General features: G+C 42.8%; 1 protein-coding gene across 5 annotated transcripts in view; it reads left to right on the top strand.

Moving 5' to 3' along the window:
* KLHL13 (kelch like family member 13) overlaps positions 1-13036 on the top strand; it is a 410214-nt gene that overhangs the window by 41189 nt on the left and 355989 nt on the right. Inside the window, exon 1 of one of the 5 annotated variants that reach the window (XM_055376220.1) lies at positions 4375-4606. The exons of the other annotated variants lie outside the window; for them this stretch is intronic. The gene's annotated coding sequence lies outside the window, so the exon portion shown is untranslated. Of the gene's footprint in view, positions 1-4374; positions 4607-13036 lie in introns of those variants that run through there. 5 annotated transcript variants of the gene reach the window in all.

The following is a 13036-nucleotide window of genomic DNA, read 5'->3' as shown; positions in this document are numbered from 1 at the left end:
ATTGATTTTTGTATAAGGTGTAAGGAAGGGAACCAGTTTCAGCTTTCTACATATGGCTAGCCAGTTTTCCCAGCACCATTTATTAAATAGGGAATCCTTTCCCCATTGCTTGTTTTTCTCAGGTTTGTCAAAGATCAGATAGTTGTAGGTATGCGGCGTTATTTCTGAGGGCTCTGTTCTGTTCCATTGATCTATATCTCTGTTTTGGTACCAGTACCATGCTGTTTTGGTTACTGTAGCCTTGTAGTATAGTTTGAAGTCAGGTAGTGTGATGCCTCCAGCTTTGTTCTTTTGGCTTAGGATTGACTCGGCGATGCGGGCTCTTTTTTGGTTCCATATGAACTTTAAAGTAGTTTTTTCCAATTCTGTGAAGAAAGTCATTGGTAGCTTGATGGGGATGGCATTGAATCTGTAAATTACCTTGGGCAGTATGTTCATTTTCACGATATTGATTCTTCCTACCCATGAGCATGGAATGTTCTTCCATTTGTTTGTATCCTCTTTTATTTCCTTGAGCAGTGGTTTGTAGTTCTCCTTGAAGAGGTCCTTCACATCCCTTGTAAGTTGGATTCCTAGGTATTTTATTCTCTTTGAAGCAATTGTGAATGGGAGTTCACTCATGATTTGGCTCTCTGTTTGTCTGTTGTTGGTGTATAAGAATGCTTGTGATTTTTGTACATTGATTTTGTATCCTGAGACTTTGCTGAAGTTGCTTATCAGCTTAAGGAGATTTTGGGCTGAGACAATGGGGTTTTCTAGATAAACAATCATGTCGTCTGCAAACAGGGACAATTTGACTTCCTCTTTTCCTAATTGAATACCCTTTATTTCCTTCTCCTGCCTGATTGCCCTGGCCGGAACTTCCAACACTATGTTGAATAGGAGTGGTGAGAGAGGGCATCCCTGTCTTGTGCCAGTTTTCAAAGGGAATGCTTCCAGTTTTTGCCCATTCAGTATGATATTGGCTGTGGGTTTGTCATAGATAGCTCTTATTATTTTGAAATACGTCCCATCAATACCTAATTTATTGAGAGTTTTTAGCATGAAGGGTTGTTGAATTTTGTCAAAGGCTTTTTCTGCATCTATTGAGATAATCATGTGGTTTTTGTCTTTGGCCCTGTTTATATGCTGGATTACATTTATTGATTTGTGGTTATTGAACCAGCCTTGCATCCCAGGGATGAAGCCCACTTGATCATGGTGGATAAGCTTTTTGATGTGCTGCTGGATTCGGTTTGCCAGTATTTTATTGAGGATTTTTGCATCAATGTTCATCAAGGATATTGGTCTAAAATTCTCTTTTTTGGTTGTGTCTCTGCCCGGCTTTGGTATCAGAATGATGCTGGCCTCATAAAATGAGTTAGGGAGGATTCCCTCTTTTTCTATTGATTGGAATAATTTCAGAAGGAATGGTACCAGTTCCTCCTTGTACCTCTGGTAGAATTCGGCTGTGAATCCATCTGGTCCTGGACTCTTTTTGGTTGGTAAACTATTGATTATTGCCACAATTTCAGCTCCTGTTATTGGTCTATTCAGAGATTCAACTTCTTCCTGGTTTAGTCTTGGGAGAGTGTATGTGTCGAGGAATGTATCCATTTCTTCTAGATTTTCTAGTTTATTTGCGTAGAGGTGTTTGTAGTATTCTCTGATGGTAGTTTGTATTTCTGTGGGATCGGTGGTGATATCCCCTTTATCATTTTTTATTGTGTCTATTTGATTCTTCTCTCTTTTTTTCTTTATTAGTCTTGCTAGCGGTCTATCAATTTTGTTGATCCTTTCAAAAAACCAGCTCCTGGATTCATTGATTTTTTGAAGGGTTTTTTGTGTCTCTATTTCCTTCAGTTCTGCTCTGATTTTAGTTATTTCTTGCCTTCTGCTAGCTTTTGAATGTGTTTGCTCTTGCTTTTCTAGTTCTTTTAATTGTGATGTTAGGGTGTCAATGTTGGATCTTTCCTGCTTTCTCTTGTGGGCATTTAGTGCTATAAATTTCCCTCTACACACTGCTTTGAATGCATCCCAGAGATTCTGGTATGTTGTGTCTTTGTTCTCGTTGGTTTCAAAGAACATCTTTATTTCTGCCTTCATTTCGTTATGTACCCAGTAGTCATTCAGGAGCAGGTTGTTCAGTTTCCATGTAGTTGAGCGGCTTTGAGTGAGATTTTTAATCCTGAGTTCTAGTTTGATTGCACTGTGGTCTGAGAGACAGTTTGTTATAATTTCTGTTCTTTTACATTTGCTGAGGAGAGCTTTACTTCCAACTATGTGGTCAATTTTGGAATAGGTGTGGTGTGGTGCTGAAAAAAATGTATATTCTGTTGATTTGGGGTGGAGAGTTCTGTAGATGTCTATTAGGTCCGCTTGGTGCAGAGCTGAGTTCAATTCTTGGGTATCCTTGTTGACTTTCTGTCTCATTGATCTGTCTAATGTTGACAGTGGGGTGTTAAAGTCTCCCATTATTAATGTGTGGGAGTCTAAGTCTCTTTGTAGGTCACTCAGGACTTGCTTTATGAATCTGGGTGCTCCTGTATTGGGTGCATATATATTTAGGATAGTTAGCTCCTCTTGTTGAATTGATCCCTTTACCATTATGTAATGGCCTTCTTTGTCTCTTTTGATCTTTGTTGGTTTAAAGTCTGTTTTATCAGAGACTAGGATTGCAACCCCTGCCTTTTTTTGTTTTCCATTTGCTTGGTAGATCTTCCTCCATCCTTTTATTTTGAGCCTATGTGTGTCTCTGCACATGAGATGGGTTTCCTGAATACAGCACACTGATGGGTCTTGACTCTTTATCCAACTTGCCAGTCTGTGTCTTTTAATTGGAGAATTTAGTCCATTTACATTTAAAGTTAATATCATTATGTGTGAATTTGATCCTGTCATTATGATGGTAGCTGGTGATTTTGCTCATTAGTTGATGCAATTTCTTCCTAGTCTCGATGGTCTTTACATTTTGGCATGATTTTGCAGCGGCTGGTACCGGTTGTTCCTTTCCATGTTTAGCGCTTCGTTCAGGAGCTCTTTTAGGGCAGGCCTGGTGGTGACAAAATCTCTCAGCATTTGCTTGTCTGTAAAGTATTTTATTCCTCCTTCACTTATGAAGCTTAGTTTGGCTGGATATGAAATTATGGGTTGAAAATTCTTTTCTTTAAGAATGTTGAATATTGGCCCCCACTCTCTTCTGGCTTGTAGGGTTTCTGCCGAGACATCCGCTGTTAGTCTGATGGGCTTCCCTTTGAGGGTAACCCGACCTTTCTCTCTGGCTGCCCTTAACATTTTTTCCTTCATTTCAACTTTGGTGAATCTGACAATTATGTGTCTTGGAGTTGCTCTTCTCGAGGAGTATCTTCGTGGTATTCTCTGTATTTCCTGAATCTGAATGTTGGCCTGCCTTGCTAGATTGGGGAAGTTCTCCTGGATAATATCCTGCAGAGTGTTTTCCAACTTGGTTCCATTCTCCGCATCACTTTCAGGTACACCAATCAGACGTAGATTTGGTCTTTTCACATAGTCCCATATTTCTTGGAGGCTTTGCTCATTTCTTTTTATTCTTTTTTCTCTAGACTTCCCTTCTCGCTTCATTTCATTCATTTCATCTTCCATTGCTGATACCCTTTCTTCCAGTTGATCGCATCGGCTCCTGAGGCTTCTGCATTCTTCACCTAGTTCTCGAGCCTTGGTTTTCAGCTCCATCAGCTCCTTTAAGCACTTCTCTGTATTGGTTATTCTAGTTATACATTCTTCTAAATTTTTTTCAAAGTTTTCAACTTCTTTGCCTTTGGTTTGAATGTCCTCCCGTAGCTCAGCGTAATTTGATCGTCTGAAGCCTTCTTCTCTCAGCTCGTCAAAATCATTCTCCATCCAGCTTTGTTCCGTTGCTGGTGAGGAACTGCGTTCCTTTGGAGGAGGAGAGGTGCTCTGCGTTTTAGAGTTTCCAGTTTTTCTGTTCTGTTTTTTCCCCATCTTTGTGGTTTTATCTACTTTTGGTCTTTGATGATGGTGATGTACAGATGGGTTTTCGGTGTGGATGTCCTTTCTGTTTGTTAGTTTTCCTTCTAACAGACAGGACCCTCAGCTGCAGGTCTGTTGGAATACCCTGTGGTGTGAGGTGTCAGTGTGCCCCTGCTGGGGAGTGCCTCCCAGTTAGGCTGCTCGGGGGTCAGGGGTCAGGGACCCACTTGAGGAGGCAGTCTGCCCGTTCTCAGATCTCCAGCTGCGTGCTGGGAGAACCACTGCTCTCCTCAAAGCTGTCAGACAGGGACATTTAAGTCTGCAGAGGTTACTGCTGTCTTTTTGTTTGTCTGTGCCCTGCCCCCAGAGGTGGAGCCTACAGAGGCAGGCAGGCCTCCTTGAGCTGTGGTGGGCTCCACCCAGTTCGAGCTTCCCGGCTGCTTTGTTTACCTAAGCAAGCCTGGGCAATGGCGGGCGCCCCTCCCCCAGCCTCGCTGCCGCCTTGCAGTTTGATCTCAGACTGCTGCGCTAGCAATCAGTGAGATTCCGTGGGCGTAGGACCCTCCGAGCCAGGTGTGGGATATAGTCTCGTGGTGTGCCGTTTTTTAAGCCGGTCTGAAAAGCGCAATATTCGGGTGGGAGTGACCCGATTTTCCAGGTGCGTCCGTCACCCCTTTCTTTGACTCGGAAAGGGAACTCCCTGACCCCTTGCGCTTCCCAGGTGAGGCAATGCCTCACCCTGCTTCGGCTCACGCATGATGCGCGCACCCACTGGCCTGCGCCCACTGTCTGGCACTCCCTAGTGAGATGAACCCGGTACCTCAGATGGAAATGCAGAAATCACCCGTCTTCTGCGTCGCTCACGCTGGGAGCTGTAGACCGGAGCTGTTCCTATTCGGCCATCTTGGCTCCTCCCTTGCAGATAGGGTTTAAAGGCAAGATTGGTGGCCTGGTGTGGTAGCTTATGCCTGTAATCCTAGCACTTTGGGAGGCTGAGGTGGGTGGATTGCTTGAGGTCAGAAGTTTGAGAACAGCCTGCCCCACATGGTTGGCAGGCTCCCGTCTCTATTAACAATACAAAAATTCGCCAGGCCTGGTGGTGGGCACCTGTAATCCCAGCTACTCGGGAGGCTGAGGCAGGAGAATTGCTTGAACCCTGGAGGCGGAGGTTGCATTGAGCTGAGATCATGCCACTTCACTCCAGCCTGGGCAACAGAGTGACTCCCTCTCAAAAAAAAAAAAAAAAAGGCAAGATTGGGGTGGAGGTTGTTGGGGAGATAATGAGTTTGGGTTTTAAAATGGTTTCAAGTGCCTTCTGGAAATGCCCATTAAGCAGCTGGATACATATGTTTGAAGATGAGTGCTGAGGAAGAGGTTTGGCTAGAGATACAAACTTGGAAGTAATCAGCACAAAATATACCTGAATTCCAGGGAGGATATATAGAGTGAGAGAAAAAGGGCACTGAGGAAAGGACTCTGGCGAACTCCACACTTACGGACTGGATGGAGGCTGAGAGAAAAGAAGCCAGCAAAAGAATTAGGAGAAGTAGCTAATAATGGTATCATGGTAACTGAACTGCCAAAGAGTTTCAGTGAGAATAGAGCAGGCAACAGGATCAAATGCTGCAGAGAAACCAACATAGATATAGACAGAAATGTATCTATTCGATACGACCATAGGGAGGTCAGTGATTGCCTCAGCAAAGGTATTTCAGTAGAACAATGAGATCTGTTCATATTGTTCTGAGGTAGAGATGGCAAGTCTGGATTACTCATTTAAGATATTTTACTGAGAAAGAAAGAGAAAAGGAAGTAGCTAGAAGCCTGCACAAAGTAAAGGAAAGCTATTTTAAGGAAAGGAAAGACCTGAGCAGATATAAGTAGGTAGAGGGGAAGAGATCAAGAGAGTGGGAGAAGTTGAAGGTAAAAGTTCCTGGGGGAGGTGGGAAGGATTGAAATTGAGAGTACAGATGTGAGTGGGAAAAGTAGGGAGTGGGTAGAGGGGTAGACATTAGCCCTAAACAGGAGGAGAGGTGTCCCTTCCTCCTTTGGAAAGAAAGAGTGGATTACAGTTACAGGACAGTTTGAGGAGTGAAAAGGAAGTCAAGGACTTTCACTCTGTGTATCAACCATTTCTTACACACCAGTTCAGGATCCTCGTGGCATTATCGTCTCAGGGGCCCTTGGCTATTGCTTCAGTCTCAGCCTCTGCTTTTGAGTGGGCTCTGACTGACTTATGTGGGGGTTCACAGTCAGCTCTGCATTGCATGCCCACTCTGCCTCTGGCTGGGGTGCTGTTGCAGAGTGCAGCCTAGAGATGCAGGGGGAATTAACACTGCCTCCCTTTAGTGCAAACCTTTGATTCATAAAAGATGGGGGCCAGGTGTGGTGGCTCATGCCTGTAATCCCAACACAGAAGTGAGAGGATCCCTTGAAGCCAGAGGTTCATGACCAGCCTGGGTAAAAATGTAATACCCTCATCTCTACTAACAAAATGAAATAAAAGTAAAAGTTGGGCATGGTGTACATGCCTGTAGTCTCACCTACTTGGGAGGCTGAGGCATGAGGATTGCTTGATCCCCAAGAGTTCAAGGTTGTAGTGAGCCCTGATCACACCACTGCACTCCAGCCTGGGTAAATGACAGTGAGACTGTCTAAAAAAAAAAAAAAAAAAAAGATTGGAACTGGACATTTAGTTCTCTTTCCATCTTGCTTGTCCACTGATCTGAGATTCAAGTCATGTTTATACTATCTGTCTGAAAATGGTCCCAGAGGCTTAAGCTTGATTACCAACGTACCTTTATATTGACTCTCATTCCTTCATCTTTCCCTTTTTCCTCCCTTCTGCTTCCCTGGGATTGCACTCTCTAATAACGTATTAAGCTGAACTATATGGTTTCCCTATGTCAAAATGGTTGAACTTCAGCATTTTTTATGGTTCATCCAAACAGTAACACATAGCCATTGCTCTGCTTTCTGGGGAATCCAGGCTAAGAAACATTTAAAGGTCTTAGTGAAGGAGGAAATATAGTCACCAGCTAATCTGAGCTCTTATTCCTAGCTGTCATTTATTGAGCACCCGCTGGGTGTCAGGTACTGTGTTAATTGTTTTACATACGTTATCTCATTTAACATATAACTAGATATTATTCCCTGCACAAGCTCTCTTTTCTTGTCTGCTGCCTTGTGAGACGTGCCTTTCATGTTCCACTATGATTGTGAGGCCTCCTCAGCCACATGGAATTGTGAGTCCATTAAACCTCTTTGTTTTGTAAATTGCCCAGTCTTGGGTATGTCTTTATTAGCAGGATGAAAACGGACTAATACAGGTGGTTAGTGGGTACAAAAAATAGAAAGAATGACTAAGACCTGCTGTTTGATAGCACAATAGGGTGACTATAGTCAATAACTTAATTGACATTTAAAAATAACAAAAAGAGTGTAATTGGATTGTTAGTAACACAAAGGATAAATGCTTGAGGGGATAGATACCCCATTCTCCATGCTGGGATTATTATGTATTGCATGCCTGGATCAAAGCATGTCATCTACCCCATAAATATATACACCTACTATGTACCCACAAAATTGAAAATAAAAATATAAACAAAGGTTTTATTGGAACACAGCCATGCTTATTTGTTTATGTATTGTTTATGGCTGCTTTTAAGCCATGACCGTAGAGTCAGGTAGTTGCAACACAGCTGGTATGTTCCACAGAGTCTAAAATACTTACTCTCTGGTACTTTAAGAAAATATTTGGCTGAGTACAGTAGCTCCTGCCTGTAATCCCAGTGCTTTTGGAGGCCAAGGTGGTAGGATCACTTAAACTTAGGAGTATGAGACCAGCCTGGGCAATACAGCAAGACTCCATCTCTAAAAAAGAAATTAGCCAGGCATGTTGGTGTTGTGTGTCTGTAGTCCTAGCTACTCAGGAGGTTGAGGTGGGAAGACTGCTTGAGTCCAGGACTTTGAGACTGCAGTGAGCTAGGCTCATGCCACTGCACTCCAGCCTGGGTGACAGAACAAGACTCTGTTTTGGGTGACAGAGCAAAACCCTGTCTCGAAAAGAAAAAAAAAGGAAAGAAAAGAAAATGTTTGCCTACCTCTTCATTCATCCAATAAAAATTTATCGAGCTTTTACTACTCCTAACCTCTGGAGACACAACAGTGAAGAAGCCAAATATGTTCCCTGGCAAACATATTTGGCTTCTTCATTGTTTAGAAAATGCAATGGGGGACTAAGGAGAATGGTAACACAACTCTCCCTAACCCTCATCCTTGCCCACTATGCACATTGTGCAAGAAAGACCAACCTTGATATGGCTGTGTGGGACATGGGGTTGCAGGTAGAGAGCCAGCTTTCAGTTAGCAACAGGAGATGGAATGAGCATGGAGTGAGATGGGATGAGATGGAGGGAAGAAGTAGCAGACTTAGAAGTGGACTTTGTTTACAATGGAACAAGATTCAGATGGTGTAGTGGAAATGTTGGGAGAGAGAGGAGCAGCACGAAATTGGGTAGAGAAGGGCAGTAAAGAGGAGTGGCATCAAGAAAAATTGTTGGATGGTTGATGTCAGCCAGAGTTTGCAATCTGGGTGGTGCCCAAGGATCACAGGCACAAAAAGACAAGGAAGAATTTACCCAAGGTTCTCATTTGGATCATGCTGAGCTACTTCCAGATTGCCTCTAGTTTAGCAAGGAATTCCAAATTCAAAAGGCAAGATGCCATGGCAAGGTGGCTTCCAGGGCAGCCCTATGCCTCTCTAATTTCCATTTTTGGCAGTCTGAGAAAATTGTCATCTGGTAATTTTTGAATATAGAATACAATCCTGTTTTCCTCCTATTGGAATATTCATGGGTTTTATTTTCTGTCAGTGGAGTTACAAAGATTGTAAATTTCCTTTTTTTGTCACCTAGCTGGAGGGTATGCATATTGGTAGCTCTAATTTGAAGGAAGTGCATTAAAAAAAATCTAGAAGGCATCTTTAGGTCAGAGTCATCTCCTTCTTTCTTATGTATATTGAATAATATTCAGAACTATAAGTTCCATCAGGGCAGGGACCATATTTGGCTTCTTCATTGTTGTATCTCCACAGCTTAGGAGAAGTAAAAGCTCAACAAATTTTTGTTGGATGAATGAATGAGAAAAGGCTTTTTTGCCTTAATGGAATATGGCTTTGGTAGCAATGTTGAAAGTACTGTAAAAGACTATTTAAGGTTTTCTATGAGAATTAGTGCTTGCCTGTATGTGTGTGTGTGTGTGTGTGTGTGTGTGTGTACACACAAATGTTTTAGGAAAAATTCTGATTTTGATTGTATTAATATTGGTGGATTTTAAAGAATGTGTCATTTTCAACATGGTTTTAAATGAATGATGTTTGAGGAAGCTGGGGCTGAGATAGGGTGGGAGTTGGGGGAGAAGGCACAAGATAAATGGTGAAGAGACATAAAACCCAGGCTCTCAGCTACAAGACTTTACTGAAACTCCCAAACAGAATCATTGTCACAGTAGGGAAAGAACAAGGGCGGTAAGCTAGAGTTACAAATCTGTGATGACCATAAGATGAATAAAAATAGAAACAGGGGTCTTGTCTTGCCTTTGGCTATTTTTGAGAAAGAATGTGGACAAGATCCTAGCCTCAAGTTGTTTATTCTGAGAGAGATTATGTCCAATTTGAGTTATAGAGAAGCAGTATGGCATGGTGGTTTAGAGCCTGGGCTAGCTGACTTCAAGTCTGGCTCTACCACTTTGTGGCCTTGAGCAATTTATTTTCTCTAGGCCCCAGTTTTTTCATCTGCAAACTGGTTCTGATAATATTACCTACCCTATAGGGTTGTGTATTAAATTTATACACACATCACATCACACAGAGCAGCCTGTTACATAAGTACTCAGTTATTGTTAGCTATTATTATGTTTTGTATCAAGTTAAAAAGGCTCCAGTTGTTTTACTGGATTAAATGTAGCTTCTTATCCAATATCGAGTGTAGGAACCAAATGAAAGGTTTTGCTTAACCCATTTATGCCTAGTGTTTCATTATTGGAACACCAAGCTTGTGGTAGTTATATATATCCTACTGCTCAAGGTCATTGCCAAGGTCTGATTTTGCACACAAAAATTTTGCAACCTCCTGCATAAATTCTTAGTTTTGTCCATTTTGGCATTTTAAGCATATTGTGGAAGAGGATTTACAGTTTGTTGAAGGATGTGATCTACATTTTTAACCCCTCTTCTCTGTGAGTTTCTAGGATGATGATTCTAAAAATCTTGTGGGTGGAGTGAGAGACAAAAAGGGAAGACAGAAAATTGGGTTCAGAGAGTGTACTTAGTGGTATTTTCTTTGGTGCACTTCAAAATCTCACCACCGGGTGGAGCTCATTCCTTACTCTAGAATCACAAGCAGTTTCAACTTAAGATGTGCAGATGGAGGGAGAGTAATAAAAGCAGTTTAAAACTGGTGGCTGTCTTGGTACACAAAAATCGTCCTTTTTTTTTAAAAAAAAGAATGAAACTGTAAAAGTTTAAACTTTAAATATCTTGTAATAGAGAAATAATTGCCTCTAGAAAAATCAAAACATTTATTTGAAGATTTTAGATTCAAACAAAAATTATGAGAAATTCTTTTAAAAAAATCACACAAGCTAAAATGAGTTGAGTAATAAACCATATTACATATGAATATCTAATATGTTTGAATGTATGTATACAGACACACACATACACACACACACACACACATACAAGCAGACACATCTCAATTTCCCCAAACTTTTGTCTCTCTCTCTCTTTCTCTCTCTCTCTTTTTGAAACAGGGTCTCTCTCTGCTGCCCAGGCTGGAGTGCAGTGGTGCGATCACAGCTCACTGCAGCCTTGAACTCCTGGGCTCAAGTGATCCTCCCACCTCAGCCTCCTGAGTAGCTGGGACTACAGGGGTGCCACTACACCCTGCTAAATTTTGTATTTTTTGTAGAGATGAGATCTTGTTATGTTGCCCAAGTTGACTTCAAACTCCTGGACTCAAATGATCTTCACACCTCAGCATTCCAAAGTGCTGGGATTACAAGTGTGAGCCACCATGCCCAGCCCCAAAATTTCTTAAGGGTCTCAAATTGATGTCTGAGTGTGCTTGTTCCGTGTGGAGGATTGGGGAGGTCCAGGTCAGATGCCTGAAGTTATTTACTTACATTTCCCCAATGTCTGTTCCAGGTATCTAACATGGCTATGGGACTTAAATGGTGATGGGGATGATGGACCCACTTATACACCTTGTGGCCAGCACACAATGAGAGGGAGAATTCCAAATATTCTCACCTTTTTCAGGACCAAAGTTCTGGATCCTCTCATTCTGTGCCTACTGAGCCAAATCTAATTGCAAGAGGTGGCACAACATGAATGGGTAGAGTTACTCAAGGTCTTATTAGGAAATTCTTAGCTGAGGCAGAAGAAAGCATCATCAGGATGGTGGAATCATGGATAATTTTTTCATCTTTATTCCATTCTGTATTGGGTGCTCTGTATTTTTTTAATTTTTTCACGGAGGATAGAGTACTCACATAATCAAAATAAAGTAACTGGACTTCAATTTTGGAAGAACAAACAAAATAAGCACAGCTGAAATCTGGGTGAGATCCAAACCTCTGATCTTCGAGGGGAACCCAAAGTGTCACCAAAACTGAAGGAGGGGACACATATGGGTATTGAAATTGGGTTATGGAGCCAAGAGTCCAGATTCTAGGTGATGAGAGCAAGCATAAATGATTGATTGGAGAACAATGAGAACAGTGGCACTAGGTAATCTTGAACAATTGCTTAGAAAGAAAGGAATCTACCCCCTCAGGTAGAGCAAGGCTAAGCATTCCCAGAGTTGCCTGGGTGAAAGTCCTGACAAGTTCCGTGGTGTGCTTGAGGTGGACTCTGCTTCTGGTCCACAGCCCCTGAGTTGCGGGTTGGAGGCCAGCACTCAAGTTTCTGGTCTGGGGTTGTTGGGCTGGGTCTGGACTGTGGAGTGGCAGGCAGAGTCTTGGTGGGTCAGAGGTAGGCCCCTCCCTTTTCCTGCAGTACTGGGAAATTATCAACAGGTGACATTGCAGGGTTATGGGTTTATCAGTAGCATTCCTGCATTCTCCATATTCTGGCATGCAATAATGTTATATTCATGACATATAACAGCCAAGAATGCTGCATAGTACTCCAGAGGGGTTCTCTGGTTGGTGGTTGATGTAGAGGAATCACTTCGGTTAGGGAGGACCTGGGTATATTCATCTGCTCAGTTCTCCCCTCTCCCCCAACCAAGGCCAGTTGTGAGTTCTGGTGTCTATGAATGGCTATAGTTGTAGAAGAAAACTGGGAAGTTTGCTGTCATCTTCTAGATTTTGGGTGGGTCTCCAGAGGAAGGGACAGTTTAAAAAAAAGAAAAAAATAGAATTTGGATGGGGGGCATTGGTGTGTATGTTTAGAGAGAAGCACAGGTAAGTGGGCACGTTCATAGTTGTACTAGCAACTTTGCTTGGTTGTCATCGGTTTTGCCTAGAGTAAAACTGCTTGGTTCCATCACTGCAATGTTTCCTCACAGTGCTTCAGTCCCAGGAGTAAGAAAAATTGGGCCTTTTTCTTTTTCTTTTTGAGGCAGAGTCTCGCTCCGTCGCCGAGGCTGGAGTGCAATGGCGCGATCTCGGCTCACTGCAAGCTCCGCCTCCCGGGTTCACGCCATTCTCCTGCCTCAGCCTCCCAAGTAGCTGGGACTACAGGCGCCCACCAACACGCCCAGCTAATTTTTTTGTATTTTTAGTAGAGACGGGGTTTCACCGTGTTAGCCAGTATGGTCTCGATCTCCTGACCTCGTGATCCGCCCGTCTCGGCCTCCCAAAGTGCTGGGATTACAGGCGTGAGCAGCCACCGCGCCCGGCCAATTGGGCCTCTTTCACATTCCGCAGGTGCAAAGCACTGGAAACCTGCTTGAGTTTCCCCTTCCTTGGTGTGTGTGTGTGTGTGTTTGTCAGTGAGAGGGAGAGAGAGAGAGTGAGCAAGCGGAGACAAAAGTCAAAGGAGCCAGCAGAATTGATATCTGGGCCAGAAATCCAAGGT

The sequence above is a fragment of the Gorilla gorilla genome, chromosome X (assembly GCF_029281585.2).
Source record: "Gorilla gorilla gorilla isolate KB3781 chromosome X, NHGRI_mGorGor1-v2.1_pri, whole genome shotgun sequence".
NCBI lineage: Eukaryota > Metazoa > Chordata > Mammalia > Primates > Hominidae > Gorilla > Gorilla gorilla.
The sequence above is the reverse complement of the archived record's forward strand: the minus strand, read 5'-3'. Positions and strand labels throughout refer to the sequence as shown.